Genomic DNA, 6,900 nt, shown 5'->3' on the forward strand with positions numbered 1-6,900 from the left:
CAAATACCTGGCATTGCTCCCAACATTCAGGGCACCCCCAAAATATTCATTGAACAAAGAATATTTTGAATTTAGTAACCTTCTTTGCAGGTGGCTTTTTTTTTTTTTCCAGCTTCTTGATAGTTTATTTATTTTTGCTTTTCCTTGATGATTTTAAGGTGGCTGTTGGGTCAAAAAGCATACATTACATTAAATTTGAACAGTGGCTTTTAAAAAATATTTTGATTTTCACTTTTTGGCTGTGCCATGCAGCATATGGGATTCTAATTCCCCAACCAGGGATCAAAGCCAAGCCCTCTACAGTGGAAGCATGGAGTTCCAGCCACTGGACTGCCAGGGAAGTCCCCCCTCCCCAAAACATACTTTTTTTTTCTTTTAAATTATTTATTTTAATTTGAGGCTAATTACTTTACAATCTTGTGGTGGTTTTTGCCATACATCAACATGTATCAGCCACGGGTGTACATATGTAACAGGGAGTATTATTGCCTTATTATAATTACTGGTCTGATGCTCAGTTATGTTACACCTTAGAAACAAATGACTAGTTTTACCAGAGATATTCTTACCGATTTGGTTTAGCACATTATTATTCTTATTTTAAAACATGGCTCAATTCACCCACAATGTGATGTCTTCCTAACACCTGCTGCTGCTGCTGCTGTTAAGTCACTTCAGTCGTGTCCGACTCTGTGCGGCACCATAGACAGCAGCCCACCAGGCTCCCCCATCCCTGGGATTCTCCAGGCAAGAACACTGGAGTGGGTTGCCATTTCCTTCTCCAATGGTCAAAGTGAAAAGTGAAAGTGAAGTCGCTCAGTCATGTCTGACTCTTCTCGACCCCATGGACTGCAGCCTACCAGGCTCCTCCGTCCATGGGATTTTTCCAGGCAAGAGTACTGGAGTGGGTTGCCATCGCCTTCTCCATTCCTAATACCTACTTTACTATTATTCTGTACCTTGCATGTACATCTGTTATTACATTAACTACAACCTCATAGTAATTTTCCCTACTAATTTGTGATCTCATGAAAGGCAAGTAACTTGTCTTCATCTTTATATTCCAGGGACTTGAATGGCATTTGATAAACGCTTGCTAAATTTTGATAAATGAAATTTATTACTATAATTCAAATCTGTTTAATATCAACTGGTTATTTTATAAAGACAGATTTATCTGTAAACTTTCATATGAGATTTAATGACATTTGGGGGGAATATGGGAAAATACTCATTTGAAAGAAAACAAAGTGAGTTAAAGTTGAATTTTGAGAGAATATTTTAATATTTGGAAATAGACAATAACTCAAAAGAGGAAGAAATGGTGAGCAGGTGATAGCCGATGTTTTTGGCTATAAAGGACACCCAGGTGTCCTCTTCGACTTCGATGACACCTCGTCATTGCTATGTGAAAGCAATGAGAGTTGTATAAAGGGCAGCTGAAGACTGCCACACAAGCAAGGAATAGAAAGCGCATTATGCTTGTGAGTAAGGCCATGTTTTGATGTGCTTTAGAAAGTTCTGCTTTGCTGCAATACATTTTGGTATAAGGTCATCATCAATGGCATCAGGATACAAGATGGAAATATTAGATTTGTGATACTGAATGAGGCAGTCAGCCATAGACTCTGAGCAAATCTTAAAGTTTTTGCTGAGTATGGTCTGTCAGTATTATCTGAAGGCTGATCTGTCTTCTGATACTGCACCAGCTTTGTAGCTAGTCACTCAGACAACAGAGTAGATCAAGGTAACTGCAGATGACTTACATGTAACTAGACGCTCTTCCAGGAAAAGCAGACTGGCTTATTCGCTGCTTGCTGCAATGTCTGCTGCCCACTCAAAAAGTGCTGAGGTCCCTGGCCTCTCTCCTGAGATGCAACCCACTGTGCGTGGATGTGCATCTAGCTTTTCTCATTCCTTTTTATGAACTGGGGCATGCATGTTGAAGCTCATGTTTCTGTGCTGTGTGAGTAATAAAGTCCTTTGTCTCTGACCCAGGAATCTCATGTCTTCTGTCATCATGATTCTTGCCCATAACACTGAAGTAAATTAAATTGTTAGCTTGCAAGCTGGGTCAAATCTCAGATGCTTCCCGGTTCTTGAAAATTGATGCCTCCTTCGTAAAAGCTGTGCTCAGTGGACAAATAAAGTCTTACATAAAGGTTGAATGGTGTCCAAGGAATCATCTGTAAACAGTAGCCAGCCTACCAAAATGAAGGCTAAAATGGAAAATATTGTAACATTTTAAGGTAAAGTGACTCTCATATTCTGATGAATTTATAAATTCAATAGTTTGTCACACTGAACAAACATATTCCTGCACCCACAGTAACAGGTTTTTTGAGCTAGATAGGTCATTTAAAGCACTGGATCTCAGGGTAATACTTGCTTGGGTGAAATAGGTAAAATGCATAGCTGACACCATAGAAAGATTGAATGCTTACTGGAGCACTTAGGAAATTTCACTCATACATATATAAAAGAAGTCAGTAAATAGTTCTATTCAAAAAGTAACAGTGTGTTGAAGGACAATCAAGTGAATAATGCAGTAAAAGTAAAATACTTTTATAGACACTGGGAGATATAGTTATACATATAAAAGAGACTAAATTGTTCTGTTCAACTAACAGATATTCAAGGGCAGTCAAGTGAGTAATGAAATAACTGTAAGCTGTTTTCATAGCGCCGTGAAGACACAGTTAGTTGTAATAGTCATTGTACTGCAGTCACTGCTGACTTGAGCGTTTTAATCCTTCAACTGTTACATCAAATATTCTAGTATAAAAATGTACATGAACAAACACAAAATGTTGAAAAATGCTAACAAAAAACCAGAACTGGGAATGAGGGAGCAAGAAAAACACAAAAGAGTTAAAGATTTAAGCCTGCTAGTGTATATGAAAAAACCTGCCATAAAAAGCATTCATTAATTCAGAAACTTTCACAATTATGAGAGGAGAGATTCCAAAATGGGCAGATCTATTTATAAACATGTAACAACCGAGAAGCAGTAAGTATCCACTGAGGTAGAACTTTAATTAAATGCCGAGAGGCAATCTAAGATGATGTAAGTGAATTTAAAATTTTAAAGGAAGTAATCAGTTATAATTACAAATAGAGTTATAGATAATTATATAAATTCTATAGTCAATTAAATGAATGGCATATCCTTCTGTCTTTGGTTATTCCTTCCATTATTGAGCTGCTCTAATATCCTACTCATTTGTTCCTGTCTTTAAGGAGTTCATATTCTAGTGGGGAAAATAGTATATAAACAACTGTCTACAATATGCCATATTTATTTAACTACTCTAATATACATGCAAAGATGTTTTGAGACTAATTTCTGCTGAAAGCAACTACAAAGGGCTTCATGGAAGACGTGGCACTACTCAATAGAAAACTCAGTAGAATCTTTAGAAACAAAGGGATGGATTGGAAAGGGCCTGAATCTAGGCACAAAATAGTGCAAGTACTGGGCAAGTTCAACGAAGGCTGGGTGGTCTGGAATGTCAGTAGAGTATTGGATTTTATTTTGTTATTTTATTTTGTCAATCAAAATTATTTTCTATTTCTCTTTAAAAGATGAGTTAGTTCATTTAAAATTATTGATACAGTAAATGTTTGGTCTCTGTTCTGCCAAGTAGTTTTGTGTTATATTATTTATTTACTAATTTTCTCTTTTGTGAAGGTTTACATCTTCCCCTCATAATTACTTTTGTACTAGTATCTTTCCAATTTTAGTATATGTGCTGCTGAAGTGAGCACTGTACTAATATCTTTATAGAATAGCCTAATTTCTCTTTTTGTCTTCCTTTACCCCTCTTCCTGCTCCCCAAACCTCATTTCTGTCTTGTGTGTTTGCTCAGTTGCGTTAGTTTTGTTTGACTATTTGCAATCCCATGGACTGTAGCCCACCAGGCTCCTCTGTCCATGGGATTTTCCAGCCAAGAATACTGGAGGCAGCCATTTCCTTCTCCTTTCTCTCTCTTACTATTGTTTTGGTTGCCTACTATAAGCAATACTGGTATTATCTAATAAATTCCTTTTCCTCCCTTCATTTCTTATTTGAGATAATACTCTTTTACTTCCCATTAATGGCAACCCACTCCAGTACTCTTGCCTGGAAAATCCCATGGACAGAGGAGCCTGGTAGCTACAGTCCATGGGGTCACAAAGAGTCGGACACAACTGAGCGACTTCACTTTCACTTTCACTTCCAATACCCAATTAATACCTAATCCAAGTTAATACTGAAGTAATCAGTGAATTCATTTTAGTTTTTAATATACTCCCCATTCCTGCCCTGTCATGCATTTTGAAATGGGTGGTTGAAATGTATCTATATTCTCAGAGTATATATACATCATATATTATAATTGCCCCTTCATGATCATCATATAGCAAAAATTCTAAAGGTAAATGTGTTTTTAATGTTCTTCACCAGTCTTTTTTGATTGTCTCAAATTTTTCTTATAGATTCCTCAGGAACAGCTCACAGAAACATTATTTTCTAACTTATTTTACATTCTTTCCATTTTGTCTGCAGTATTTATACTTGGGGATCAGTTTGACTGGAGATAAAATCTTGGTTTATATTTTGCTTTCTTGAATATTTTAAATATGTTTTTATATTCTTTTTTAGACTAAAGAATTGCTGTTTAAAAGTTTAATGATAAACTGACTTTTCCTTTTCTCCAGAGGTCAGTATTTTTCCTAGAATAGGGATTCTCAAGTATTTTTGGTCTCAAGAACTGTTTAAAGCCTTAAAAGCTATTGAGGGCCTCCCAAACCCTTAATTTATGTGTATTACATGTAATGGTATTTACCTTACTAAAATTAAAACTGAGAAATTTAAAAAGTTATTTATTAATTCATTTAAAATATGGCGATCAATAGAAAAAAGTAAAGAAAGTGTTGTTAAATAGAAGGCAGTAAACAAGAATGATAGCAATATATCTGAATATATTAGCAATTAGAATTAATATAAATGCTCTAATTTACCTGCAAATATTTTTTCAGACTGGATTAAAATAAAAAAAACCAATATCAAGTTATTTGCAAGACATGCCTAAAATATAAAAACAAGTACAGTTTTAAAGGAAAGGCATAAAGAATAAATGTGGGTTAATATTAAATTGAAAAAAGTTGATATAACTTCATCAAGTTGTATAAGATGAAATAAACTTTAAGGTAAACATCTCACAGAAGGAAAAACTTATTGTTATAGTTAGAAGATATAACAAGGCTTCCCAGGTGGTGCTAAAGGTAAAGAACACGTCTGGCAAGGCAGGGGATGTAAGAGACACTGGTTCCATCCCTGGTTAGGAAGACCCCCCTAGAAGAGGAAATGGCAACTCACTCCTGGAGAATATTCTTTCCTGGAGAATCCCATGGACAGAGAAGCCTGGGGGTGGCTACAGTCCACAGGGTTGCAAAGAGTGACTTAGCATGCAGCATGCAAGAAGATATAACAGTTCTGAACCTGTGTGTATCTAAACACAAACAAAATAAAGATAAAAAATCTGGTAGAGTTACATCCTGAAATAAACAAATCCATAGTCATAGTGGGGAAATTGTAATAGACATCTCTTAAACTCAACAGGCACATTTGGCAAAAAAATAGTAAGAAAGTGGTGAAGAGTCAAATAACACTGTTAACTAGCCTATTTAATGCATATATGATCGAAACTTTATGCATAATAATTAGAGAGTACATATGCAACAAACTACACTCAACAAACATTGAAAACGAGTTTAAGCTGATCACATTCTCTGATCATAATAAAATAATATTAGAACTCAATTAAAAAATATTAGTCACACTCCAGTGAAAAATTAGAAAACACCTTTTGGGATCAAAGAAAAAAAGTAGAATTTAGATAATATTTTGATCTATTCAAATTTAGATACTTCTATTTGAATTTAGATAATTGATACTATTTTGAAAAATTATGCATAAAAATGAATGGAATGTAACTTAAGAGATAAGGAAAATTTCATGAATGCAAATATTAAAAAAGAAGGAAGACTGAGAAATTAGTGGCTTACACATCTAATGTAAGAAATTAAGAAAAGAATATTATACCAAACAGAAATAAATTAAAAGAAAATAATGATATTAAGAATAAATATTGGATACTCTGGGGCCTGCTCTCCTTATGATACAGCCAACATTTTGTCTATGGCATGTATATGTCCCTGAATAAATCTGCTTTCACTCTTAAGAAAAAGAAAAGAATAAATTGATTATATAAATATAGTGGCATAAACAAAAAACTGGTTCTTTGAAAAGATTAATAAAATAGACCAATTTCTGGCAAGTCTTCATAATTTCAACATTTTCTATTTGTTCCTCCAACTAATTAACAACTACACTATCTATTTATAATAAGTTAGTCAACTTCAGAAAATATATGGCCTACAGCCATACCATTCTGAACACGCCCAATCACATCTGAAAAAAATATATGAAACTGTGTAAATAACTGGGGTAAGTTTCAGTTTACTATAGATACAGATAGACATGAGTCTGGCATGTACATAATGATTATAGTTTCAACTAGTTATAAAAGAGAGCAGTAGATAATATAGCAGAATTTAATGGTGTTGGGGGCAACTAGAGTGCAATTAAAAGTTTAATAATTACAAAAATTATCATGTGATATATCAAATTAATAATTAGATTTGTTGTTTTGACATTAAGGTGCTCTGTATGAATTAATCTGAACATCTAAAGAGGATCTGTATGACCTCAGTCAATCTGTTACTAGGCAAAGGTTCACTGCCCAAAAGGCACAGCAGCCAATACTATGGCACCAGGTTTTGACAAACGCATGCGCTTTATTGCAAGGTCAACTGGCAAGGAGACAGCAGTCTTAAATCTTCCCCCTCCATCCC

General features: G+C 34.8%; 1 long non-coding RNA gene across 1 annotated transcript; it reads right to left on the reverse strand.

Annotated features, from left to right (window-relative positions):
* Nucleotides 1-1,261: 1,261 nt before the first annotated feature.
* LOC147359232 (uncharacterized) lies at nt 1,262-5,497 on the reverse strand. The gene is made up of 2 exons (XR_015141342.1): nt 5,363-5,497; nt 1,262-2,219 (listed from the first exon to the last, which is right to left on the reverse strand). It is a non-coding gene; the product is annotated as an uncharacterized LOC147359232 (long non-coding RNA).
* Between the last annotated feature and the right edge of the window lie 1,403 nt (nt 5,498-6,900).

This window comes from Bos grunniens, chromosome 14 (genome assembly GCF_055505025.1).
Source record: "Bos grunniens cultivar Pamir isolate PY7600 chromosome 14, Bosgru_T2T1.0, whole genome shotgun sequence".
Taxonomy (NCBI): Eukaryota; Metazoa; Chordata; class Mammalia; order Artiodactyla; family Bovidae; genus Bos; species Bos grunniens.